Raw genomic sequence first — 14662 nt, 5'->3', positions numbered from 1 at the left:
CCTGATTCTTCTCTCTTATTTCACAGTAGGAACAATCAGGATGAACTCTTGAAATTGCTTTTACAGTTTGATGACTTGTTTAGAACTCTTCATTCTATTATCAAAGAAAAATGAGCATATTCAAGTTCACCTAAGATGAACTCCTAAAAAATCTTTCCACTCAAATGATCAAATGTGTTTAATAGTGTTATGTACCAGGATTTGTACTGATCATCCTTAGGATATCAAAAAGGGTTAAGGCGCTCATTGATAAATCCTATAAGTATACAATTACAGCAAAAATACAGTAGACAATATTAAACAGATGCAAAAGTAAGACGTGATAGTTCATAATTTTTTGTCAGTTTGCTTTGCACAGTGCAGTAAAACTGATTTGTTATAATTAATTGAATATAGTTATATTATATAGTTATCAGATTCTTTTGAAAAGTGTAAACTTATTTTCATCAGACTTACACAGTAACTGGAATAACAATAAAAAAGCAAAATAATTCATAATCATACAAATTTCAGTTTGTAAAAAATATAAAATCACAATGAAAGTATATTTTAAGAATTTTTGACCTAGATGGTAACTAACACCAGAATAGTATACTTGTGGTAGATGTAATGAATCAAATGTCCTACTATATAGGTAATGAGAATAGGATTAATATAAAGATCTGAATTGGAAATCACTACCACAGGTGCTGGTTTGGAGTTGCTAGGAATGTGAATTTAGGAACTTCATGTATATTCTATTCACATTTGTCCTTTTGAAACAGTGAGGGGAATTAGATTAAGGCAACAGATCCCAAACTGTGATCCTTGAGGTCCTTGGAGGTTCTGTAACGATCATAAAGTAAGTGTGAACTTACAGATGGGCTGAGCATTGTACATTTTACTGAACACTGTAACAAAATAGTATATTTATACAGTTATGAACCATGATGCATCTAACACACATGTTAATGATTGCAATGAATAAGATATGCAGAAATTCCTTACTAGTTAGAGGTTAAAAGTTATTTAATCTTGCTTGCCGCAGTTTCCTCATCTTTAAGAATGTTAACTGTACAATTTTTTGTAAATATAACTGTTAAATAGCATGATGAAGGAAAGCTGTTAGAAGGTACTTTGTATGTAAAAACATTGAAAAAGATTAGGTATTATTAAAATTCCTTAAAAAACATTGATGACTATAGATTATTATCATCATATGCCATTTTTTCAATGAATGTTAAAAAATAATGATCATGATAGCCTACAATGTCATTGTTGTTTATATTGATTGAGGAAAAACTACTCTAAAATAATTTCTTACACTGCTCGTGAAAGTCCTCAACTGGAGTCTGCATCTGACCCATGTGGCATCAGCTGAAACAGCTGTGGCTTGAGGCTTCACCTCCAGTTCATGGGAACAGACTGTACAAGGTTCTGAATTTCAAGAGGCACAGCTTGACGGAGTGGTTGCATGTTTTAGAAACTCGCTCTCAGGGTTATTATTCTCACATAGGTTAAGAATGACTGGTGAGATACTTGTTATGCCCCTTTTCAGCACTTAGATTTCACAACTGTTTAATGGCTACTCGCCTTCTGAGCAGAAGAATGCTTTTATGAATGCCACTCCCTGCACTACCAGGCATTCTCAGTGGCACATGGTTCTTCCTTCTCGGGATATAAAAGCAGTGTGCTCTGCCCATGGCTGACACATTTGCCATTTACAAGTCATGTTATTTCATCATTTATTCCCCTCTGTGTATTACTATGTGAGCTCATTTCATATTTACAAACAGTGCCTTGATTTGCTCCTCTAAAACAGCAAATTTTGAAGATGAACTAAGATATTTTGCTGTTTGAATTTGTGTCAGTAGACCTCAGAAATGGATTATGTAGGTAATGTTTGTTTTTTTAAGACAAAGCTTGAAGGATTACATTGAATTGTTCATCATATAAAAATATTTTTAGGGATCAGGTAGTTGATATTAAGGCTTAAAACATCCCTACATCGAAATCTTACCTGTATAAAAGAGAAGGTAACATTTTGCTGGCACAAGGCATTAAAACTTGTTCTTTCAGTTTAAGTCCATACACAATTTAGGATTAGCTATTTTCAGTCATGTCTTTTCAAAGACATGACTCACTCGGTTTCTAAGCTAGAAGGAATTATGAAATTTTGCATTGAGACAGATTAAGATTTTCTTAATATGAAAATGTTTCCCCTTTTAAGGAATGAGTTGTATGCTTACTGCATTTTATAATAATATGGCATCTATATGTCATGCATCATCTATTTGTATTCTTGTCCATTGGCCATCATCTTATTAATTATACTTCCAGGTCTTTCCTTTTGGCTGGTACTGTTGTGAGGCTGCTCATATTGCCCCTCTGACTATACCCATCATAACCCTGTCCTAGTAACCTTTGATCTTCATTGCAGTACAGAGGTTTGTGACATTTGAAATTTAGTAAGACACAGATGGTTAAACAGATTTTTTATTATTATTGGCTAATGATAGTAGTATTCAAAATAATTTATATAGTGAAAATTTATGAAGCATTTTTCTGGTAATTCTGATTAATTCTAGCTAATGCATTTTCTTAAATCCTCAATTCCATTTCCATGACAAGTTTAATTATCTTGTTTTTTTATGATACTAAAGATAAAAACTTTTGTCCAAAATCTATGCATTTAATATGCTGTTTGAAGCTTATTACTAATCTTTTAGATTTAATTTTTACTGCCTTATTGTGATTATGAAGGAAAATCAATTTGCATAATGCATCCTTTGTTGGCCCATTTACTTGGGAAAGTGGAAGAAGTGTTTTTACTTTCCTCCATAATTTTTATGAGTGGATCAAATGTGTGGGTCTATTTTAAAACCACCAGAAGTCTTGTTAGTTAGCTTCCTTTTCATGTAATGGAGAGGTTGAATGGGTCATGTCAAGTGATCCCTGATATTAATATAGACAAAGATGTCATAGCCTCATGCATGCAGCTATGAATGGCATATCTACTTCGCCATCTGTAAACTTAATGGACAAAATGTACCAGTGACTGCTTCAGGGTTTAAAGTAACTCAGTTATCAGAAGCCACATTTCCTGTTGCCTAATACCCGAATCAAATTTTATGGGGAAGCTTCAGTCTGGCTCTTGTAGTAGGTAGAAAAATTTTATAAACACATTACACTCTTTCATAACCATATTGAATTGGATTATTAGCTAATACTGAGTAAATGCAAGTACTATTTACTTTGAGAGAAGATGTTTTATATGGATTGGTATTCATTTTCTCTGAATTGGTGTTTTAGCTCAGTGGTGAAATTAAACAAGGCATTGTAACATAGCAACTATCAACTCTTTCTGTGTTCAATAGGGTCTGAAAACAAACAGTCTGTAATGTAAATATGGAGCAGGTTTAATTTAAATTGTATTGAGTTGTGTAACATTTCTTATTATTTTATATTGAATATTATATTACTCCCTCCACATTGAAAAAGATGTAGCACTTTTCCCAGAGCTTACTGTCATGATATCAAAATCTTAATTTTTATCTTGCTTCTGGTCTGATCCATTGCAGTTATAAAATAAAGTTTCTCTACTAATTATAATATGCTTCATTTACAAAAAGGAGTTCTGCATTTAACAAAAATTAAGAGGCTAATACAGATAATTCCCATGTATTTCCTCATGTGTCAGCCACATGCTCATGTCCCCTGTGGTTACCACTATGCATTAATGCGATGCCTATATTGTAATTAGTACTGGCACATTGCTGTAGAAAAATATTCATATTTCACATGCAAGTTTATTTTTGTGTTGGAAAGTTCTATGGATTTGGGATAATGCTTAATTTATTTTATCTACAACTGTAAGTTTCATACAGAATAGTTCAATACTTTCTCTCCCACAAAATACCCTATGCTTCACCTCTGTCCTTCACTCCATAGCTTCCTTTCTAAACCCTCAGAACCACTGATATTTTAATTGTTTTTATTTATAGTGCTGCATTATTCATAGTGCTGCATTTTCCTTGTAATCATATAGTATTTAGCTTTTTGACAATATCTGTTTTCATTTTGCAGTGATTACTGTATTTAAAGTTTCCCTGTATCTTTTTACAACTCTGTAGATCACATTCTATTGTTAAATAATAAATACATTACAAGAGGTAACACATTTTGTTTATCAAGTCACTTCTTGGGTGACATCCTGATTGTTTACAGTTTGGGAAATTATGTATAAAACTGCTATAAATATTTGTATGCAAATTTTAAATGTATGTAACTTTTCAATCCATTTGAGAAATACTATAAAGCATGATTCATACAATATTCATATAATAATCCTGAATTCATCTTTCTAAGAAATTATTGTCATTCAAAGGGGACATAATTTTGCAGTTCACTAGTCATTAATGAAAGTTATTTTGCTCCACATCCTTACCAGCATTAGTGTTGTCAGTGTCTTGAATTTTAGCTTTTGTAATAGGTGAATAGTGATATCTCACTGTGTTATAATGTATAATTCCTTAACAACATAGTATTTGGATCAGCATTTTTTATACTTGTTTGAGCCTTGTGCTTCTTCTTAGATGAAATGTCTACTTGAATGTTTTCCCCTTCTTGACTATTTTCTTTTTGTTGTGTTTTTAGAGTTCTTTGCAATTTTTAGATACAGCTCAGTATTCACTATTTGTATTACAAATGTTTTCTCCTACTCTGTGACTTGCTTTTTTATTGTAATAGTAGCATCTTTCCTCGATAAGAGGTTTTAATTTTAATAAGTCTAACTTACCATTATTTTCTTTCATGAATCATACCTTCTATGTATCTAAAATTTGTCATTCAACCCAAAGCCTGGAGCATGTCACTTATGTTATTTGCTAGATGTTTATGGTTTTGCACTTTAGATTTTTGTCTATGACTCACTCACATATGACAAGAGTGAGATCCATGCCATGACTCATGTATCTATACAATCTCCTCAAACATTATATATAGATTTCCAATTGTTTTTAAAAGACCAACCTTTTTCCATTGGATTATTTTGCTTCTTTTTCAAAGATCAACTTACTATATTTGTGTGTATTTTAAACTCTGTATCCTGTTTCACTTGTCAGTTAAGACTATTTGTTTTCTAGCATCACAGTATTTGACTGCTATAGCATAGCAATAAACCTTGAAATAAGATAGTGTCAGTCCCCCTCTGTATGCTTTCCAAATATTGTGTCACATAGTCCATGACTGTTACTCTTTCAAATGTTCACTTTTAGATACTACAGCACTGGTTTATGCAGTTATCTTATAACTGAATACTTCCAAATTCTCCTTTACTCCCTGTATGACTGCTGTCACTTACCTAAATAACATTTCAAATACACAACTAGTAATGTTACATTGAACACATATTTATCCATTGGTTCAATTAAAAGTAAAAAAATAAAATTTTGTGCTTTACTTTACTACTTGCTAACATTTCTTGCAAAGCAGGTCTACCTCCACCAAATGTCCTCAGTTTTTGTTTGAGAAATAATTTATTTCAGATCACATTTAAAGGATAATATTTCAGGACATAGAATTCTAGGTAGATGTTTTCCTCCCTGACCACTAAATATCTCACTCCGTTCTCTTCTTGTTTGCTTGGTTGGTCCTGAAGGACTTTCTGTCTTTCATTTTCTATAGATAAAGAATACTTGCTGTGAAGTTTTTTCTAGATTTTTCACCTTGTTTTTTTTTTTTTTTTCTGCAATAATACACCTATCGTAGAATTTTTCTATTTACCCTGCTTTGTGTTCCCTGAGCACCCTGGTTCTGCGGTTTGGTATCTGTTATTAATTTTGGAAAATTCCAGTTAGCACTAATGCAAATATTCTTCCTGTTCCTTTTCTTTTTCTTCTTCATTCAGTGTTCCTTTTAAGAATATTTTGCAGCTTTTGTAATTATGTCACAGTTCTTAATTATTGCCCCTGATTCTTTTTTGTAATCTCTTTGCATCACGCTTTTAGAAATTCTGTTGACATACTTTGAAGTACACTGCTTCCTTCTTTGAGGGCATTTAGTCAACAGATCAGTCATCTATTACACATTTCATTTTGCTAGAGTGGTGTTCAGTTCTAGCATTTTCTTTAGATTCTTTCTTAGATCCGTTCCCTCCTTTGTTACTCATCTATCTTTTATCCCAGTTTCTTTTCTATTAAGGCACTTACCATATTAAGCTATACATATTACAGTTATTTTAAAGGCCCTATCTAATAATGCCAAAATCTGTGTAATATTTGAATCTCATTCACAAGTTTAATTTATCCCTTCAGGCTATATGCTTCTCTTTCTTTTCATATTACATTAATTTTTATTAATATGTGAACATGATAACTGGGGAATAGGATTAAGGTAACTACATAAGGTGTAAAATTTATGCTAATCCAGTGATAAACTGGGCTGTGTTTAAAATGTGTTGTAAGTGTAAATGCTAGAGGCTTTAGTGTCCTCGATGTTCTTGCAGTTTTATCTGGGTCCTTGGATCCCTATAACTCCTTCATAACTCATCTATGTCTTATAATATTCTATTGTAGCACTTTGTTATTAAACTACAGTTTTATTAATGTCTTGGTAAGGAGCTGGGGAGGAAAACATTCTATTATGAATCTTACTATTAAATCTGTTTTTTAGAGGGCATGAATCCTGGGCTGTGAACTTAGGTAGTATTTCTTAACACTTTATTTTTCCTGTGCAGTGTGTAGGAGGCTAGAGTTGAGTAATTGCACATTTTCTAGTCAGATAATGCTCTGGTAATTTTCTCTGGAGAACCTGCCCTTGTTGTAAAAAATACAACACGTATATTTCAAATGATTACTTTCTTTCTCATTCTGCCAACAAACAAGTGGGCATATTAAAAAATATAAGATGAGTGCATATTAATTGAGCAAAGCAGTGTGGTACATTGCAACATTTTCATACATGAACCTAGTGTGTGCTATCTCCTTCATTTTCTGGTTCCCTCCCCCTTGACCCCTTTCAGTGGCCCTATTTTCATGTCATTCATTTTCCCTTTTTCCTTTCTCCCTCTGCCTTCCCTTTTTCCTTCCAAACCTAGATCCAGCATATGAAAAGGAATCTGGCAATGCTTCTCTTTGTAAGTCTAGTTTATTTCACTTAACATTATGATCTCCAGTTACGCGTATCCAGAGATGACATAATTTCATTTTTTTCCTTTTTTGTTTTTGTTTTTTGAAATGAGAGTCTCCCTATGTAGTTCATGCTGGTCTTGGACTGATAACAATCCTCCTGCCTCAGTCTCCCAAGTGCTGGAACTACAACCATGATTTCTTTCTTAAAGAAGGATCTTTAATTTATAGTTGAGTAAGACTTCATGTGTATATATTACGACATTTTCATTATCTATTCTTCCATTGATGGACACCTAAGCTGATTCCATAACTTGGCTATTTTGAGTACCGCCTCTATATACATGGATATGCAGGTATGTGTTATATACTGACTTTGATTCCTTTGAGTATATACTGAGGAGTGTTGTAACTGAATCAAATGTAATTCTTACTTTTAGATTTGAGAGGAATTTCAGTACTGATTTCCATAGAGATTGTACTAATTTAGGTTCCCACAACACTATATTAGAATTCTTTTTCCCCCAGGCACCATCACCAAAATCTTATTTTTTGTTTTCATGATAATGGGCATCATAAATGGGGTGATATGAAATCAGATTGTAATTTTCACTTAAATTTCTCCATTGGCTACAGATGTTGACATTTTTTTCGTATATTTATTGGCCATTTGTAGTTCTTTTGAAAAGTGTCTGCAAAAGAGAATTTTTATCACAAATTTTATTCTGAAGATCCATTAACTTAACCCCAAACCACTTAATAAACCATGTTTATTATAGTTTGATGAAAATATTTCAAATTCAGTATACTAAGCTATGGATGATTAATAATTGTACTATTTAGTTTCCAAACCTGTGGGTTTCAACTATTATTATCCTGCAGCTAAAGATCACCAAGAATACATCTCTAGTTAAACACACTGGGGTCATTTTTGCAAAGAGAGAGCTTATCAAATGGAGTACTATGGGGACTTATGATAAGAAGATGTAGGAGGAATCAATTATAGATTTCTTTTTTATTTAAAAAAAATAAAACCAAATAAAACAAAACAGAATAAAGCTAATCATAAGAAAACAATGTAAATGATACAGGACTTCAAAATAAAATAGGAAATCAACAATGGGTATCATAATGTCTCATGTTTTTTTCAAAATAGCTGTTCTTACCATCAGACACAGTAAAATCAAAACAAAGCAGAGCAAAAACAAAACAAAAGAATGAAAGTGTTACAGGACTTCAAAACAATATAATAAGAAATCAATAATTACTACCCAATACATTCTGTTATCTTCAAAATAGCTGTTTAGGCCAGGGACTTTCTCTGGGTCCAGAGAGCACCATCGCCACTGCTGCTGCCTGGAGGAGGGAGCTGCACTGCGGAGACCTATGTAGGCCTTGCTGGTGACCTTCTCTCGGTCCGGAGAGCTCTGCCACCATCGCTGCCACCGCCCAGAGGAAGGAGCTGCACTGTGGAGGTTTGAGGCCTGCCTAGGCCGCACAGGTGACCATCTTTCAGTCCAGGGAGCTTTGCCACCTGAGGAGGTGTTTGTCTGCACAACATCCAATCCCTGGAAGAGTTTGAGATCCTTGCCTTGGGTGGTTAGGGATCCACCTGGCTTATGACCACACTAGATTGGGCTTGGTGTGATTTGGGTCTTCCTGGACCACACCTGGTGGCCTTAATTTGGGCCGGGGAGCTTTGCTGCAGGAGGGGGGAGCTGCATGGCTTGAGGAGGCTTTAGGCCTGCCTGAGCCATGCCTGGTAACTTTCTTTCAATCTGGGGACCTCATTCCTCAAGGAGGGAGCTACACTACCAGAAGAGTCCCAGGAGTCCAGGACATAGGAGACAATTTCCAACATGCCCAGGGAAAGCTTTGGAACAACACTTGATACACAGAAATATAGGAAAATGACAAAACAAAAGACCAAAAAGCAATCTCAAACCTCCAGCCCATTACCAGGAAAGCTTAGGAGCCATGTACATAGAAAAAAATATATGCCATACACCTGAAATACCTGAAATAATAGCAACTGAAATAAAGAAGCAACTCTGGGAAACTTTAAAGGAATTCAAACTAGAAATAATCTCCCAGGTAAAAGAAGAAGTGATGAAAGTAATAAAAGAGATACTGAACACATCTAAAGACACAGTTAAAAAATTAGAGGAACAAAACAAAAAGATAGAATAATACAAGATGATGAACAATCATCTGGATGAACAATACAAGAAACAAACAGAATACATGAAGCAGATTCAAAGAGATATACAGGAAATCAAAAATTCCATTGAAAGTTGTCAAAACCGACTCAACGAAAGTGAAGACAGAATTTCAGACCTTGAACACAAGATTGCAGCTAGTGAACAGGAAAGGAAAGATCTTTTAAAAATAACAAAGAATCAGGAAATAACAGTTCAGCAGCTGGAGATGATGCAAAGAAAAACAACATAAGATTGATAGGGATAAATGAAAAAGAGGGGGACAACACAAAAGATATCAATAATATATTTAGAGAAGTAATAGCTGAAAATTTCCCAAACATGAGAATGGAAACTGATATCAGGATCAGTGAAGCATATAGAACTCCAAATAGCCATAACCAAAATAAAACTGCACCCAGACATATAATAATCACCATCCCAGAAATTCAACATAAGAATAGAATATTAAAAGCTGTCAGAGAGAAAAGACAGATCACCTATGAAGGATAACCTATCAGAATCACAGCAGACTTCTCAGCCCAAACAATAAAGTCAAGAGAGCATGGAGTGAAGTATTTCAGATCCTAAAGGAAAATGATTTTCAACCTAGACTGATGTACCCTGAAAAACTGTCCTTCAAAATGGCTGAAGAAATAAGATACTTCCATGACAAAGAACAGCTTCATGATCACCACACCAAATCTGCAAAGAATACTGAAAGACAGTTTAGATACACTCAGGAAAAAAACCACTAAACAAGGCAGACAATTAAAAAGAATGGAAAGATAAAGATGCAACAGCAAAAAGATAACATGTCAACAATAAACTATATAACAGTTACAACCATTAATGTAACTTATCTCAATGTACCAATTAAAAGAAACAGACTGGCAGAATGGATCAAGAAACAACATCCAACCATATGCTGTCTACAAGAAACCCATCTAATCCAAAAAGATACTCACAGACTGAAAGTCAAAGGATGGAAAACAATATCAATTCACCAATAAAAAGAAGCACAGGCAGAGTGGATCAAGAGACAAGATCCATCATTATGCAGTATACAAGAAACATTTAACTCAAAAGAAAATTCATAGACAGATAGTCAAAAGAGAGAAATCAATTTCCACATGACAGGGAACCAGAAAAAACAGGGGTAGCTTGCCCACCAAACACAGATTGGAAAAAAATACATATGATATTTTCATACAATGGAAAGCTAGTCAGCCATAAGAAGGAAAATCTTGAGGCTCTTGTAGGTAAATGGATATAACTTGAGATTATGCTCATGAGCGAAATGGTTCAGATTCACATGGGTAAACATTGTGTTATCTCCTGAGTAAAAAACTGAAGGAGTTAGTGGGATCCAAAATGTACAATAGATATTGTGAAAGTGAAAGGGAAGGAAATGTCTAAAAAGTGAAGGTGGTAACCATTGTTAATTTTCTGTTATCTTGTTTTGAATACCTTTATTGTTCATTCAAAGTTTCCATCATTTTCCTATGCTTCTCTTTTCTATCTAAGTCTTCACATAATCCTTCACAGCAATCCTTTCATTGTTTGTGATTTCTTCTTTTACCTGAGATATTATTTCTGATTTGATTATTTTTATCTTGAAGTTGTTTCTTTAATTCAGTTGCTATCCTCTCAGAGATTTCAGGTGTGTGAATTCCATTTTATTCCATGACTGTATCGCCCAGACTTGTTCTGAGTGGGCTGGAGGTCTGAGACTGTCTTTTGCTCCTTCATCTTGACATTTTCCTGGGTTCCTCCGAAAAAGCCAGTTCCCAAGCACTTCCCACATTGGTTGCCCCTCCACAGTGTACAGGAATGGGTCAAGCATCTGGGTTTCTCCAAACCCAGGTTCCCAGGGAGATAGTAGGGTGAGGGGCAAGATTCCTCAGACCTTTGTGGCTACACTGAGGCTTCTCTGCTGGTCATGATTGTGTGGTGTAGGGGCTGTTTCTTGTCTCAGCCTGCATGGCTACACAGGTACTCCTTGGATGCACAGGGTGTTTATGTGGTTGTTCTGGCGCTCACTGGCTGTCCATAGGAAGCAAACATCCAGATGGAGGCAGGCGTGCAGGGGCCAATCTGGCTGTTTCTTCCTGCTCACAGTTGCTGCCAGGAGAAAACAAGCCTTCTGATGGTGGCAGGCATGCAGAACGTAGTCTGACTGTTTCTCTTCATGTTTGCTGTCTACAGAAGGCAAGCCTTCAGATGGTGCCTCAATTATAGATTTGAAGGGGATGAGTAATTTTGTTTTGTTTAGTAAAATGTCTTTAAGTGTTAGAGCAAGAAAGGCTTTATCCTAGATCAGGGAAAAAGTGCAGGTAAATTTATGATTGGTTATCTCAGTAATTTCATAGGTCAGACTAGGGAAGGCAGTTATAATTGATAGCAATGCAGCAATCACTCATATTAAGGAGAAAGGTGGGATGTTCAGTACTTTGTTGTTTGTATGCACACTAAGTCTTTTTTATTTTTTTGCCTGTGTTTAAAGTATGGCATTCTTGTTTTCTCTAGCTCTGTCAAAGTCAGAATGACCTTATCTGATGTTGCTGTTCAGTGAGATAAATTTCTTCATGTCCAACCCGAGAACAGTATAGTTTACTTGTGAATGTGATGCCCGCTGTAACACTGAAACTGCCACACCAGTTCCCAGATATCAAGGACTGCATTTTGTCTTTCTCAGTTATTGATTTCCAGTTTATTTTTACACTGGTCACAGAACATACCATACTGTGTATGATCTCAGCCCTTTATAGTTGTTGAGGCTGGCTTTGTGACGTAAGTGTATGGTCAGTTTTGGTAAACACTTCCCTTGTGCTTCAGTAGAAATTTTGTCCTGCACTTGATGGATGCAGTGACCTATATTTAGATTGGTTGATAATAAGTCTGTTCATATATTCCATACTCTTCTTATGATTGTTGCCTGTATATGAGATTAGTTATAGAAAACAGTATGTCCAAATATCTTTATAGAGTATGGAAATGTAGATTTCTCCTATTAGTTCTATAAATTACACTTTTATTCTTTAACATTTAATGTATTATTCTATTACAGTTAATGTAATTACTCTTACGTTCAGGTTTATGATTACTATGTTGGCCATTTTGATTTTTCTAATATTTTCTTTACTTAATTATTACTTTATGAATTAATCAGGTATTACTTTATTATTCCAGTTTTTCTTCTCTGTTATAACTTATTTATATCTTATTTTAATATTTTCTCAGAATTTCCTCTGAGTAAAATATTCAACCTTCACATATTAGAATTTAGTTTCTAGTAATACATTTACTACTTCAAAAATAACAGTTTAGTTCCATATTTTCTTTTGCCATTTGAACTGGTACCTTTTTTTGGTTGGTTTTTTTTTTTTTTTTTTTTTTTTTTGTCTTTTTGAGACAAGGTCTCTCTATGCAGTTTAGGCTGGCCTTGAGCTCATTTTGTAGCCCAGGCTGGTATCAAACTCACAATGATACTCCTGCCTCAACCTCGCGCGTGCTGAGATTACAGGGGTGAGCCACCATGCCTGGTTAAACTGTTACACTTATCTACTTTGAATTTATTTATATTTTAAAATTAATATAGTTTTCTTATTATGGTGTTTTTAAACAATCCATATAAAATGAATATCTATAAACATATTTTTACATTTTTGTACTGTATATTCCTTTGCGTAATTCCATGCTTTGGTTTGAAGAATTCTTTACTCTTCATAAAGAACTCTTTAATATTTCTTTATTGAATGTTTGTTATAGTGCAAGCCTGCCAAATTCTCTGTGATGATAAAATCTTTTGCCCTTACATTTTGGCCTAAGAATAATTAGGCTAATTTTGTATGTATCTCTTTCAATATTTGAAAGATATTATTTCATTTTATTATGCCTTCAATCATCTTTGTCGAAAAGTATTATTGTTCAGATTTAAAATATACCCTAAAAGTCTCATGTATTCACAGACAATATTATCAGAGGGAGGCCATGGGGGCAGGCTTGGAAAGGTACGTTCTTGTCCTTTGTTCCTTCCTTCTTTGTTTCCTGGGGCACTGAAGTGAACATTTCTGCTACCCCCTTTCACCATGCCATTTCTGCCTTAGAGCCAGTGGAGCATGGACTGAAGCCCTCAAAGAGTGACCTAGTTGAAACCTTTCTGAACTGGTGGTTGTCAGGTATTTTATTCCAGTGATGTAGGAGTGATGAACCCATAAAATTAGTTTTCAGTTTTACTGCATCTTCTCTAAGGTAATAAGCGGTTTTCCTGTCTTCCTTTTCCTATGTTTTGATATTTTGCAATTTGGCTATGACATGTCTGTTTTGTTTAATTTGTGTTTATTTGCTTTTGTAATGGTTCTTGAATCTGTAATTTAATACCTTTGTTCAGTTCCTAAAAATGATTATATTTCATCAGTGTTTCTAATCAGATATTGTTTATTTCCCATTCTTTTCCTCATTTCTTTGCTAACTCAGAAATATCTCTTTTTCTTTGGCTCAGAGTGACTATGGCCTCTTGCATTGTGTCTTATCCTGTAATGGTATGTTTGGAATGGAGTATGTCAATGGAATGGAAAACAGATGAACTCGCATTCTCCATGTTCTCATTGCAATGTTAATGACTTCATCACGACCAAAGCTGGAAGTCTCCAGTTTTCCAGAAGTATTTGCAAGGCCTTGAGCAAAACAGTCTTTGCAACTCTCTAAGTTAATGAAAAAAAAAAAAAAAAGAAGAAGAAGAATTTGACATTATTTAAAAGCATCTAAGAGAATTGCCTTTATGAGGAAATCTTTTAGGATTTGTATTAACAAGAATATGTGAAGACCATGAATACAGAGAGAGGAGAATCACAAATAAGGACCCAACATATGTACTGTGGGAACTGACTCAGATACATTGTGGGAACTGACTCAGATATAGCTACTGAAGGAGAGAAATATTCTTTTCTCTTGTCAAGAGAAATAACAACACCAGATAACACCTGTTACAAGTAGCAGTTTGAAGGAAATATAGTGTGTCCAGGAGGTAGATTATGGGCACTGTGGAGACTGTAAATCAGGAGCACCAGTACAGTACAGGAAACTGAATGAGAAAGGTCCTGAGATTGAAGGTCCGTGGTCACATACAAGAGTGGATGTGTCTTTATGTAAACTGTAGAGCATTGGGGGCCAACAAGCAGAAGGTTGCATGAAAAAGTAAGCACAAAGATGGGAAAGCAACATCCAACTTCTGTTATGGCACAAGGAATGATTCTTTTCTACATCTTCACTTTCAGATAATGGAAAAGTCAAACAGGGAAACCAGTGGAGATTCGGGTTATACATATAAATAACACTAGGGTTTTATGGTAATAC

This window comes from Cavia porcellus, unplaced genomic scaffold (genome assembly GCF_034190915.1).
Source record: "Cavia porcellus strain 051 isolate PalLab524CR breed Dunkin Hartley unplaced genomic scaffold, mCavPor4.1 scaffold_17, whole genome shotgun sequence".
Taxonomy (NCBI): Eukaryota; Metazoa; Chordata; class Mammalia; order Rodentia; family Caviidae; genus Cavia; species Cavia porcellus.
This window is presented reverse-complemented; position numbering follows the sequence as displayed.